The sequence below is a fragment of the Microcebus murinus genome, chromosome 17 (genome assembly GCF_040939455.1).
Source record: "Microcebus murinus isolate Inina chromosome 17, M.murinus_Inina_mat1.0, whole genome shotgun sequence".
In the NCBI taxonomy this organism is placed as follows: domain Eukaryota; kingdom Metazoa; phylum Chordata; class Mammalia; order Primates; family Cheirogaleidae; genus Microcebus; species Microcebus murinus.
In genome coordinates, this window is record NC_134120.1 from 8,159,836 (window position 1) to 8,175,042 (window position 15,207).

The 15,207-nt window shown below is 32.1% G+C and overlaps 1 protein-coding gene across 1 annotated transcript in view; it reads right to left on the reverse strand.

The window, feature by feature from the left end:
- CCDC102B (coiled-coil domain containing 102B) overlaps positions 1–283 on the reverse strand; it is a 202,430-nt gene extending 202,147 nt beyond the window's left edge. Inside the window, exon 1 of the mRNA XM_020282138.2 lies at positions 153–283. The gene's annotated coding sequence lies outside the window, so the exon portion shown is untranslated. The remainder of the gene's footprint in view (positions 1–152) is intronic.
- Between the last annotated feature and the right edge of the window lie 14,924 nt (positions 284–15,207).

A 15,207-nucleotide genomic window follows, 5' to 3' on the forward strand; every position in this document is an offset into this window, starting at 1 on the left:
CATATCCTTCTGCTTCCCAGACCTACAGTAGTTTTGCTCTGCATCTTGTAAGCAACTGTCTTTTTCTTTTCTCCGAGAACAACACATGCTCTGCCCCAGCAGGAAAGTATAAAAATTAAATAGAAAACCACAAGGTTATTAAACACTCTTACCCTCCGGGCTTGCTGGGCTGCTCTAGCGTCTCAGTTGCAGCCACATGTATAAACAACAGAATTTCCTGCACCCTTTTCTCATCTGTACAGCTCTGGGTTCCTGGCCAACAGGATTACTTCCAGCATTAAGGGCATTCTACACTAACTCAAAAAGGATTCCCATTGGTTGTGAAGCTTTATCAAAACCAATACCACAACACCGTCTTCGGATCACAAGTGAGCTAACCAAAATAAAATCATTTTTAATGTCCCCTAAGTATGATTATCCAATGCCTTCCATATAACCCACTTGAAACTGTGTACTACAAGTGAGAAGAAAGTAAACACCCACACCTTCATCCACAAGTATACTTAATGTTTAATAATAATAGTATAACTTGAAATAATAATAGAAAAAACTAAAATGCCAAGGAAATAAAAATAACTAGTAAAACATTTTTCCATCAAATATTTAAAGGCAAATTATCCTACAGATCACAGGAACAATAGAAAATATCATTTGTCCAATCTAATTTGTACTAGATTGCCACTGAAAAGGAAAAGAAATCACATTTAATACAATATTTGAGTATACAAATCATGAAGTAAAAGCTGAATGTCAAAATCCTTGATCTCAGTCACACTGGCAGGAATTGTGAGCTGCAGTCTCCAGAGCCCCCAGTGAGAGCTTGCTTGCCCCTTTCCCTGGGGAAATTGAAAATGGAATAGCTTTCCAGTGACATGACTCAGCTGTCAGGAAGTGTTCTGATGAAGGGATGGTGGCAGACCACATAAAAGAGAGCTTCTCTAGTTGAAACTAACAACAGAAAATGCTCAAAGAAAAAGGGCAGAGGTAACAGAATAAACATGCTCTTTGTAAGTAGCACAAAAAAACAGCATTTGAAAGTTCGGGAGTAACTGTCTTCAGATTATTTTATTCTTCACCCTTCTTTAATTTGGAGGCTTATTATTGGTTCAACATCAGTTTTACTGTCTATTTCAACTGAACATTCTTTCCTTTTACTTCCTGACGTCATGGAAAGGTGATCATCCTCTTGTATATAAAGCCTACCAACCCTTTTCAGCTAAACTTAATCATGATTTTTCTCTCCTCTGTCTTTAAACTTTCCCTGTTGTCTGGAATTTCCCCTCAAGATGTTAAACACCATAAATTCTTTAGTCAATTTCACCTATGCCAATGAATTTTAAAACATATATTTTTTAATTATTATGAGTATATATTAGTTGTATATCTTTATAGGGCACATGTGACATTTTGATACAGGAATACAATGTGAATTAATCAAATCATGGTATCCATCACCTCAGGCATTTAACATTTCTTTGTGTTAGAAACATTCCAATCCCACTCTTTTTGATATTTTAAAAGTATATCCAACTTATTATTGCTTACAATCACTTTATTGTGATATCAAATATTCTTCATTCTAATTATCTAACTATATTTTGTACCCATTAACCACTCCCATTTTATCCCCCCTCCCTGCTACACTTCCCAGCCTCTACTAACTGTCATTCTACTCTCTGTTTCCATGAAATAAATTGTTTTTAATATTTAGCTCCCACATATGAGTGAGAACATCCTAGATTTGTCTTTCTGTGCTTGGCTTATGTCACTTAACATAATGTTTTCCAGTTCCATCCACATTGCCACAAGTGACAGGATTTCATTCTTTTTATGGTTATACAATATTCATTTGTATACATGTACCACAATTTTTTTTATCAATTTATCTCTTGATGGACACTTAGGTTAATTCCAATCCTGGCTACTGTGAATAGTCCTGCAATAAACATGGGAGTGAAGTTATCTTTTCAATATACTGAATTCCCCTCCTTTGGACATATACCCAACAGTGGGATTGCTGGGTTATATAGTAGTTGTATTTTTAGTGTTTTGAGGAACCTCCATACTGTTTTCCATAGTGGTTGCACTAATTTACATTCCTACCAATCATGTATAAGGGTTCCCCTTTCTCCACATCCTTGCCAGCATTCATTATTACCTGTCTTTTTGATAAAAGCTATGTTAACTGGGGCAGAATGATATCTCATTGTAGTTTTGATTTGCATTTCTCTGATGACTAATGATGTTGAGCATTTTTTCATATACCTAATAGCCATTTAAATGTCTTCTTTTGAGAAATGTTTATTCAGATCTTTATCCATTTTTAATCAGATTATTTGATTTTTTTCTTATATATTCTACCTATTAATCCTTTGTCAGATGGGTGGTTTGCAAATATTTTCTCCCATTCAGTGTGTTATCTCTATACTTCATTGATTGTTTCCTTTGATATGCAAAAGCTTTTTAGCTTGATGTGATCACATTTGCTCAATTTTGTTTTGGTTGCTTGTGCTATGGGGTTATTACTTAGGAAGTCCTTGCCCAGACCAATGTCCTGAAGTGTTTCCCCAATGTTTTCTTTCAGTAGTTTCAAAGTTTCAGGTCTTAGATTTAAGTTTTTAATCCATTTTAATTTGATTTTTGCATATGGTGAGAGATAAGGGTCTACATTCTTCCGCATATGGATATTTTGTTTTCCCAGCACCATTTATTGAAGAGACTATCCTTTCCTCACTGTATGTTCTTGTCATCCTTGTCAAAGAACATATGAAGAACTGTATGGGCGGATTTATTTCTGGGTCCTCTATTTTGTTCTGTTGGTCTATGTGTATTTTTATGCCAGTACGATGATGTTTTAATTACCACAGCTTTGGAGAATAATTTGAAGTCAGGTAATGTGATTCCTCCAGTTTTGTTCTTTTTGCTCAGGATGACTTTGGCTATTCTGTGTCTTTTGTGGTTCCATAGAAATTTTAGGATTATTTCTGTGAAGAATGTCACTGGTAATTTGAGGGTCTCCATTCTAATTGAGGGGTACATTGACACCATGGTTTCTAATACACCTGTGCATGCATACCTTCACTATTTTAACACTCCATATCCCATAACAATCACTGGAGGCATAAGAAAAATAGATGAGAAAATTCAACCTTGGGGTTTTCATAATTTGTTGGCAAGGTTACAATATTTTAAGCCACTCAGCACACATCACTGGGGGCTATTTTTTTTTTTTTGGCATAATCCAATTTCATTCTATATACTAGGTTTTCCCTATGGATTCTGATGTTTACCTATCCAGTACCATTTTCTACCTTCCTCCCTACAAAAAATATTTGTTATTTTTGTTTGGAGCAACAATATGGTCAATTAAAAAAAAAGTCTATGTTACCAAGCCTCCCATACAAATATATTTGGCTTTGTGGCACAGTTTTACCAAAGAAGGTGGAAGTTTAGGGAGCATTTTTAGAAAAGTTTTATCTGCCTTATGTAGATGCCAGTCCATTTCACTTCTTTTCTCCTGTTGCTTTTTTGAATATAGAAGGCTAGAGACAGAGAAGCCATCCTTAAATGATCTTGAGCCCCTGAGTTCATGACTCCAATGGAAGTCACTTACTGCAGAAAAACCCAGGGGTATGATTGGCCTCCAGTGGGCTTTCCGTGATGGAAAAGAGACTTAATATGGTTCAACCACTGTCATCAGGTTTCCCCTGTGGTCTTATTTATTAGATTGGGAACCTCAGGCCAATGGAAAATTGTAATAGTATCTCACTGGAGAAACAATGAGAAATAAATATTAACCAAAACTGATTTTATTCTAGACCTTTATCACCTAATTGGGAGATCCAGAAGAAATCATGAAACTGAAAACTCCCACAGCAACAATCACCCAATTTTACATCTATCTCTCACTATCTCAGTGAGGGGATTCCTGATTCCCACAGAAAGAGTTAATGCTACAGCCAAAAACCTTTGTAAAGTACTCATGTACTTATTTACATGTCTGTTTCCTCAACAAACCATGAATTTCTTAGATAATATTGTATGTGTCTTCGAATTTTCTCCAAATAAGCAAATAATGGGTAAGTGAATGAAAGCATAAATGGGTGAATGGATGTTCCATAAAAAAGCATCAAAGAAAATTAAAATAATGAGACTATCTCAGAATTTGACAAGTTGCAGAGAAAGTAAATTATAAGGCTTACCTTTAAACATTGAAAAAGTGTATGGTGATTTAAAATTTCTCCTAATTTTTTTTTACTTTTATAAATTAAAAGAACTAATATTGTCAACATCATACACATATATGCCTATCATTGACAAAGTAATATATATATATATATATATATATATATATATGCCAATGAAGTAAGAGAAATAGAATTTTCTATGGACCTTAGTAACAATTTGAATTCAGTTATATTTCCAAATCTTAACTGCTACAACTTTAATGGCTTTAGTAATATTTGCAGAATTATTCTAAAACAACATGTAACTGTGTCAGTAAGTGAAAAATTTCTTGTCAGGAAGTCAATTTAGGTTTTGATTGAAATACACTAGGTGAGTGGTAATCACAGATTGGAAGCATGCATTCATGAAATCACTGAGTACAGGTGTGACGTTACAAATGCACCCTTCATTAATCAAGAGAGAACAGCTGGGAAGCAACCATCTTTTATTAAACTAAGTTGCTACCCACATATATCAGTAACATAAATCTAATGATAATATGTGAATCTTATTGTAGTGTTATAGTAAATAATATTTTCTTCCTTCTCACTATTATAAAAATATGAATTTTTGCCTCTTAATATCCAGAATTTCTTTACAAACACAATGTGTGTTTTCTTTGAAATGTCTAAGGTGTCACACAAAACCAACTATATTCATATCTTGTCAATTAAAGAAAAAGTTAAGAGAAAATATTTAAGAAAAATAAGTCTAATCTACAATATCTAACACTCTGAAAAAAGAAGAGATATTGGTGCTAGAAGACCTAAGTTCTAGCATCAATTGTGTGTGCTTAGAGAGTTACATCTATGAGCTTCAGTTCATTCATTTATAAAAAGGAAAGATTCTGAAGGTTAAGAGGTAATCAATACATACTGCTTAAAACAGTACCTCATCCCAGAATAAATTAAAGTTATCATTATTAGTAATGATTGTTAAGAGTAGTTATGTTGACCTAATCAAATCTATCAAAATATTTTTAAAGCAATTTTTTCTATTCTATAATAATTATGATCATTAAATATAGGCATAGACAGTTTGATGATGTAACTTACTTTTCTACCTAAGTTGAAGCTTCATAATTGTGGTCTTGTTTTAGCACCCAACACTTAGGCTCTGACCAAAACAATTCGACATCTTACTTATAGTAAAAATATGAGTTAATCTTGTGAGACTTTAAACATTTTAGGAACTTTCCTTAGGAATATTTAATTAAGAGAAAGTGGCCTAAAAATAAATACTTTCTTTTAAAACTATCAGATATATTTTATACAATTAGGATTAAAATTTTAACCATTGGATTTTGATTGAGCTCTTAGCACAAATAAATGGTTAACTGTTCTTTCCTTGGTTAATAATGTTACATTGTTACCAAAGGATGTACTTGACTTTTTGGAAGGATCCCTCAAACTCAGCACTGTTAACATTTGGACTGGAGAATGCTTTGTCATGTGAGGCTGTCTTGTGCATTGAAGGGTGTTCAGCAGCATCCCTGGCCCCTACCCACGAGTTACCAGTAGCACATCCAACTGAGACAACTAAAAGTGTTTCTAGACATTGCCAAATGTCCCCTGAGGGGCAAAATCACCATCAGTTGAGATCCACTGTTCAGAGTGATGGAGTGGTGGAAAGATGAGACTACAATATGGCTCAGCTCTGCTAATAACTAGCTGTCAGCTTTGTGACCTTGAGTAAAGCGACTCCGCCATTCCAAGCCTTGTTTTCCCATATACATAGTCAGGAAATTAGACTAGATAATATTGAAAGTTTATCATTCAAAAACATTAAGTGCCTTAAAAACTCTCTGTCATTCTCACTCACCCCCCAACATTTCTATTACAGGGAAGTAGTCTGACAGTGTTATAATTAATTTTTCAAAGGAACTTCCACTCTACAATTACCACATACACAGAAATGAAAAAAAAAAGGCTTCCCCTTGATACATCTATAATAAATCAATATGGCTCAGCACTGTTTTTTCTCAAAAGAACTCAACATCACTATAATGATGAAAAGTGCTTTTACCACTCAGGAACGATATTAAATTACAATTCAATTTGACCTCACTGAGGAAAGACTGTCTATACACTAACAATGTAGAATATAACTTAACAAAAATATTAATTTCAGTAAGTTGATTTGGAAAATATATCTAATTTCCAAATCTTTAAACTATAACCATTTGGACATCCCTTACTAAATAATGACCTTCAAGACAGAACTAATCCATCTCAATGCAAAATTGTTCTGATTAATATTAATAAATATTCTTGGCAGCAATATTAAACTACTACTTGTTAAGGTTTATGGATGAATTTTCTCCACATGGCATGAATTCTCTTTCATTCCCTTGCAAATGCATTGTTGTTGTTTTTTTTTCTGATCTCTCCTTTTGATTTCTCACAAAAAATTACACTCAGTGAAAGGAAAACATGTCATTTCCTTATATTATAAGTGGTTGTCATTTTTTGGTCATATTTCCCACCTACAAACAAAACACAATACAATTTCCCCAAACAAAAATATGTTATAGCATAATCTACTGCATTAAAGAAAATTTGAACCAAGTCCTAAGAAATCTAGGTTTATTTTGACCCCAGCATGTTGCTTATGTTAGACCATATAATTAACTTTACTGAAGGAGAATTTAGGAAACAAAAATATATATATGTAGAAAATTATTATTTTTCATATAAGGATCTAAGTAATGGTTTAATGGTAAGCCATACCTTTAATAAAACAATATCAAGGTTATTATAAGGTCTGAATTCCTAAAATACTGCATTTGATTAGCCTTTAAGTTATTTGTACCATGTGTTATTATCACAACATTAACCAGATTTGGAATCTCTTAATAAATACTGAAAATTTAGAGAATATTCAAGATAAATTAATGCAGTTCAAGAATTTAAAAATTCTTATAAATGAGACAGAACAAAAATCATAATTTGACAAAGCACTTCTAGAATTGTTATAACGTTTCCTTTTGAGAAAGAGTAAAACACAGAATTTAGTTCTGAGTATCATTTTTTAAACATGAAACAGGAATTTCAAAAAATTCTATTAATAATTGTTATCAGACTTCAGTTAAATATAATGGGCTCCACATAGTATATATGTTTTTGTGTCCTGATATCCTATTTCTCATAACATGAAAGTACTGCTGCTATTATCCTAAAAATAAACCCATACAGTGCTGAGATCAAGAAAGAGTGCTTACATCAGACAAGATATTTTGGGAAATTTCTAAACACTAAAAGTGTACTGGAGAGGATGACAGGGAAACCAAAGCAGGAGAAACTACAACACACATGTAAAACAGAAGGCTGCTGCAAAGGTAAAAGTTAATCTTCCAGAGCACCTGGGAGAATATGCAAGCACAGAGAAAACCCAAACCAACGTGGTATTTACCATCAGGATTATCAATGTGCTATCCACCCAACCACAGGACTTGTGATGCATCTTCTATCTCCACTCAGACACACAGCAACTGCTTAGAAGACAGTTTGGTGCCTAAAAGAGCGACTTTTAGATAAAGCAGATCATTGCTCTGAGAAGGGTTTCTAACATGAACATAAGGGATAGGGAAAGACATATAAGAAAGCTTTAAGAAACTTCAAGACTACAAGAAATACTGAAGAATAAAGGAAAGAGACCCCTACTCAAAGTGAAACACACTAATGGAATCCACTCAACAATAAAAGACTTTCTTAACTTTTAGATTTAGGCACACATAGAACCTGGTTACCTGCTCTCTACCCACACAGCACAATGGGAAACCTGTCTGAAAACAGGTTTTGCCTCCTTCACAAACCAGGGGTCCAGTCCAGAGCCAAGTCTGCTGGGTAAATACATGTACCCATTACACTAACCTCCACTGGGCACCAGTTACCTCATCTGCAAAATGAGGCCATTATACTGCTGGAAGGATGATTCTGAATCTGCAAAATAGAATCCAGAATCTGGTACATAGTAAGCACTCATTAAGTGGCAGGTATAATAATAATAGCAGATTCAAATATACTGAAAAATAATGGCCTCATATACAGTTGAATTTTGGGGTTTTCAAGCTAATTCATCAACGCTGTAATTAAAATATAGTCCTTGTCTTTTAGGAACAGTGTTGAATATTTTTACTAATTTATAAAAGTCATGCTTTGCATGGTATCCTAAACATGAAAAAGTGAATGATAGTTTATATTCCAAACATTTAACAGGAACAAATTTCCCTCAGGATTTTATTTAATTCTGGTTAATCAATACTGCTTAATTCAATTCTCTTTTATCTCCAACTATTGAAAATTAAAGAGTTAAAATGGCATCTCTGAACAGTGGGAAAGGAATATACCTCTGGTCCAGATCAAGAATGACTGAGAATATTAAAATTCTAATGCAACAGCAACAAATATGAAAAAATCATCCATTTAGATTAAAAATATATGTAGTACCATTAGCTAAAAAAACAAAGGTACTAATATTTCCATTGCATATCTCTCTTTACCCAGACATAACTTACATTAACTTTAAAAACTTCTGGGAGAGAAGAGAAAAAGAAATCAAAGTTCATAATTTTCAAATTTGTAAAGATCATTTTATTTCAGTATATTTATTGGAGTATATTTCCACCCAGTAAGAACATAGAAATGCAGATGTTGATTTTCTTCGTGCATTTTAATATGCATTAACTCAACAAAAATTAAAACTTTTTGGTGATAAGCCCAATAAAAAATGTATAATTTCATCCAAATTATAGAAGTAAAAAAACAAAAATATGCCAAAATTGGGTCTATAAACATTATTAAACATCTTTCTAAAAGAATTCTATGATGATAGTGCAGTTGGTAAGATAATATAAGAAGACTACAATTGTTACTTCAGATAAAAATTGCATTCCTATTCATTGAAATCTGAGAAAATTTAAATTTCTGGTTAAGTAATAGAAATTGTTGCTTTGGTATTTATAATCTTTACCTATTGATTTCTAGAAGCCCTCAAAATATGCCACTATTATTATATTCATAATATATTTTAGATCTTAAAAAATTGAAAATAATGTGTATTATCACTTCAATTAATCTACAAAGGCTCAGAAATATATATTGTTTTAAAAACTTTTAAAATACTTATAACCCAATGATTTTGTCTTCAATTTATTCTCCAAATCATTAGACAAGCCAAACTCAGATAAGCTCTAGGCAATTCTAAAAAAACAAAATAATAATCACATTTTAATATTTTGACAGCATGGTAAAAATTAACCTAAGAAATTATTTACCACATTGAATTTCAAAATGTTGCAATGGAGAAATCCTTTCTTATAAGGATTTAAAAAACTATATATTACACAGAAGTTATGTATGTCAAAAGTGAAACTTTGCCTGTTAATGCTTGGAGGAGAGTTTGGATATCTGCCCACTTGGAAACTTTCCTCACATCTAATTTCCTCCAACAATGGCCCTTGGAGATCATCCATAGAATCCCCAGACTCTAAGGAGCTCTTTGGAAAACAACTAAAATAATAAAATCATTATTTTACAGAAATCTTGACTTCAGCAAGGAAATATTCTATGTCCAAATTTCTTTCAGTCCACCCACTCGTTCTTCTCTTATTAATTTTCTGAGAACTTAAATATTTTTTGTTTAAAATTAACATTTATTACATAAGTCACAGATGTTTATTTTAAAGAGATCAGGGAATATAAATAAGCACAAAGAAGACTACCACCTATGGTCTCCATGATCAACTAATAATGAAGGCATTTTGTTTTATACCTTTCATGAAATTGTTAGCTTATTACTATAGGTAATACCTACACAGAGAGATAAGTTATGCTTATCTATGCTCATTGGTTGCAAGATGTACTTATCCTGAATACCTAAAACTTTTACTGATGTGGTAGGGTTTTTCTATCACCCTTGGTAGAGCATTTGTCTTAGCAAGGCCTCCAACAGACAAGCCACCTCTTGCTCCCGTGGTATGATTACCATTTTGTCATTGTTCTGACACTGATTCAGGTCTCTTCAGACCATAGTTTGACAAAGGATGGATGAGTTAATATAGACCTTTGCTAAGACTGTCCATTCCTAGTGAATGTAAAATGTTTCTGATGCAAGTAACATCAGTGAAAATGGTGGAGCAATGAACTCTGGGGCTCAGAAACACTGAAAAGATTGATAAAAAATATCATGCTACAACATTGAAGAAGCTTGAAAACATTATAAGTTAAAGTCAGTCAAACAAGACAACATATTGTGTGATTCCATTTGAATGAAACTGTATTTATATGAAATGTCCTGAATATATAGAAATATATATAAACAGATACTATATATCTGTTAAATATATATCTGTTTATATATATTTAACAGATATAAACAGATAATACAAATATATAGAAACAGAAAACAGATTATTGTTTGCCTGCATTTGATGTTGCAGAAAAGTGGGGAGTGACTGCTAAGGGGTGCAGAGTTTCTGCCTTGGTTTTCTTTTACCTTAGCTCATATAAATATTCTAAAACTGATTGTGATGATGGCTGCACAACTCTGTGAATATACAAAAAAATTATTGAATTATACATTTTAAATGGGTGAATTACATGGCCTGTGAGTTATAGCATAGTAAAACTTTTCCTGTGAAAACTTACACATGAAAACACTCATGTGTAAGGTAGCAAGATTGCCTAAGTTATCAGAGCTCTTATAATCAATAGCAAGGCTCTATAGAATTACTAATATAATTCATCTCTATAGTCAGCTATGTTTTATACCGCTTTTTTCCTTCCCTCACTGCATGATTTTCTGCTTCTCTATTTTAGTGGTCTCCAAACATTTTTGATTATACAACCATTATCAAATCATTTTTATAATAGTATAAACTCACAATATAAGTGAATGTATGTATTGATTCATAAAATATATTCATGTGCTACTGGGCCAATATGTGATACCCATTATTGAATTGCTATGAAAATACAAATTTAAGTACAGTGAGATTTTAAAAGATAAATAAATTTTCATTATTTCCTTTAGACTTTTCAATTGTCTTAAGCAATTCAGCCACACAGTATGTAGAAAAGATATAATTCCCAGCATGCTCTGCTACTAGATTTCCTACTGTTATATTCCCTTAATTTTTTTTTTCTTTTGAGGGCTATACATTTCATAATTTCCTGATGTACTGCCAGTTCATGCACCTATGTAAAGACAATTTTTGTGTATGCACAAAAATTTCCTGCAGGAGTAAATTTTTGGCAATTTTTATTCTTTGTTTCCCAAGGTACTGGGGAATAAGGGCAAGCATTTGGTAAACTTTGTCATCCTCATAGAAAACCCCTGAGGATGGCTGTCCAGTTCTCTGGGTGCTGTATGTCATTAAATAGGAATGCATAGTCTTCTTACTATTATTTAAAGTAATCTGTAGGCAAATTTAGAGTAAGTCAGGTGCTGAGGCTCATTTTTCACATACCCACCCTATCTATTTTATAATGGTAAATTCTTGAAAATATTGCCACTAGGTTTTCTGAGTTTTTATTTTGCTATTTTCTTGAGTTTTCTCCTTTTCCATCACTGGAGTGAGAAACTTGGAAAGGATACATTGAAGGCTATAACTAGAAATGATTCTGACCAGAAGTCATGACTATTTCTTTATAGTTATACTTTCCTTAGTCTGAATTCCTTCAGAGCAGTTCCCATGCCCTCTTCACCTTTTCATTCCAAGTTCCCAGAACATGAGCTTGATAAGTATTTGATTTACAATAAACATATGATTTATTCAATCACTTAGGCATTAGGGATTTAGATATTTTTAACATAAACATATTCCTATTAATTGAGTGACTTTGGGGAAGGTTTCCCAAGTCACTGTGATTTGGTCTTTGCATGTTAAAAAAAATAGGTTTGGCCTGATGGTTTTCATAATTTTGTTCATCTCTGAATCAGCAATGTCTGATGAGAGAGCAAACTAAACCTGGGTATGCCTTATACCAAATGGCATGGAGGCTACTCAGGTATAAACACAACATTGTCAAAGGTAAGAAAGAGCATTTCTGGCTATCAGATTTATACAGAAATGGTAGATATTCAATATGTACAAATAAAGAGTAAATTGGTAGATGAAAAAGAAATGATCATCCTTAGAAAAAACTGAATAATGTTATATTTGGAAATTTCATCAAGAAACTTCCTGTGCTGACAAATAGAGATTTGGGGCCCAGTAACCAGTAACTTTCACCATTAATAAAAAGAAATATTCTACCACAGTTAGGAATGTGGGGAGGGGAAAAGTTGATTGTCCTTAAAGGAGTCCCAAGTACACCAAACTATCATAAAGTTGTTTTTTCTTCTCTTAGATTGCATTGGTTAGTCTTGGGGTATATCTCTCATCTCTTGGCCTGAAAGTGCTACCTCACTTTTTAAACATATGGATCAGTCATGTAATTGATACCATTATGCAAGTTCTGTAGTTTCTAAACTAATTTGTAATCTAGTACCTGTAACATGCCAGCAAGTGATAATTTAGTACTGAGAATCTTCATTTTAAAGATCAAATAAATTTTTTATTTAATTTATTGCCATATGCCTATCAACCTTGAATCTTTCTTTTGTCCCTTGAGTATTAGACAATTGCAATATTGTGTTTGACATATTTAGGAAACTGTTCTTAGTTTTTGTTGTTTGTCTGTTCACTTCCAAGCAAGGTATTCTTAAATCTGCTTAATTTGAGGCACATAACATTGCGAGTCCTTTATTTGGATACTTTACCCTAACTTTAATATTCTATACAATATAGAATAGTTTTCTTTTCCTGGCAGCATGGTGACACAAATACCCCTTCAGGCCTTCATTCCTACCAATGAAATGGTTTTAAGAAGCTACAATTAAAAAGAAAAAGAAACTAGAAAAAAATGAATAAATGTTTTTGTTGAACTGTAAAGAAACTGAGAACTATTAGACCAAACATGCAGTGAAAGTTAGAAATCAAGGAGAAAAATAGTACTAAAGTCAGATTTCATCTTGAGAGTATTTGCCTAAAATTGATAACTTTGATCCTCCATTTTGAGGATTGGAAATATTCCCTGAAAATCGGGAAACACAAGCTAGACCTGTTAGGAGTTTGCAGCTCTACTTCATGCTACCTGCTTAGTCTAAAAATTCTCAGCAAATTTATTTTTAAATAGTTCCGAGCTGAAAATTCCCCCATGAAACTGAAGAAAATAAATTCAGCCAAAATCTCAAACAGTTGCTACCAATTAAGTTCTGAGAAAAATGATCTGCACACATACATACACACACACACACACACACACACACACACACACACACACGGCACAATACATGAGTCCTACACAGGATGTAATGAGTGAAATGAAAGAGAAAAAATAGAGTATATTAAAAACTACAAAGTTTTTACAAAGTTTTACAAACTCTAATACCTTATGTATTAGAGTTATTTGAGACAGACCAAAAAGAATTATTTTCAATGTATAGCAATCTCTTAGTTTTTAAATAAAGAGAAATTCTAAATATAAAAAATAAATGATTGAAATTTTAAAAATTCATTGGAAGTTGTTAACGAGGAGATTATACTTAGCTAAGGTTACAATTAATAAATTTGAAAACAGAAGCCAAATAAAAATTTGAATCCAGAATTCACTCCACAGATAAAAGAGATGGAAATTATGAAATAGAGATGAGGAAATACATAGGATGATGTGTAAATATAAAACATACATCTAATCACGATTCCCAAAAAAGGACACAGAAAGAATGGGGAGAGTAAATAATCAAAAATATATTACAATGGAATTAGAGTTTCATCACTCTGTTTATCAATAACTAATAATGAATTCAGGAAATAGTTGTCAATGGCTATTAACCTCACATAATGATAGTGACCCAGTTTTTATATGTCTCCTGATGGAGGTACCAACACTTCTTGTACAGTATTCTTGACAAAAACAACAACAACAAAAACCTAAATAAGATCAAACTTCTAAATCTAGCATTAAGTTTATAAGAAATACAAAGAGAATAAATTAAATTCTATACTAAGTTATAACAATAAATAAATTTCAAAGGAAAAGAGAGACCTAATGATTAAAAGAGAGAAAATATATATCAACCAAATACAATGTATGGGTCGTATATAAATCTGTTTCTAACTAAACATCTTAAAAACGACCTCACATATAATAAAGGGAATTTGGCACTATCTAGCAAAATTAAATATACCTATTAGCTTTTGATGTAGTGGTATTGCCACCTTTACAAATATTAAATAGATACTAAAAATAAGTATGTTTTTTGGTCTGGTGAAAAGACAAAAGGATATATAATAAGACCACTAATTGCAAGAATAATTGAAAAAGAATACATCAGAAATAGCACAAATATCTGTCAATATTAGAATGAATAAATAAATAGTAAAATATCAACACAACAATGTCCAGTTATAAAAAGGAATGAGGGATATTTCCATACAGGACTAGAAAGTGATATCTAGAATACAGAGTGAAAAAAACAAGCAAAAAATAGAAAAAAAATATAGTATACTATAATTTCTTCAGAAAAGACAATATATGAATATATATAAATATATATAGTATATAGTTTAATATATTTAATGTATAATTTATCAAACTGAAGTGATAAACAATAATATTTAAAGAGAAAGTCCACATTTTTACAAATGTTTTTTCTCTTGAGCATAAGCAAGATTTAAATTTGGGGCAAAATTCATGACAATTAATATAAATATTTGACTAGAATAATTATGACATTATTATTGTTTTAATTGTTCAAGAAAAAGAGTGAATGTTTGGAGAAGGGGATAATAGTCAAAAGTCAGTGCTAAACTAATGTGAAAATCGGCTATGCCATATTGATATTTTGCCACACAAATGTTATTAATAATAAATATCAGTCAACATCAAACATGTATACTTCTCAGACAACTATTTTTTAAAATTATGGAATATT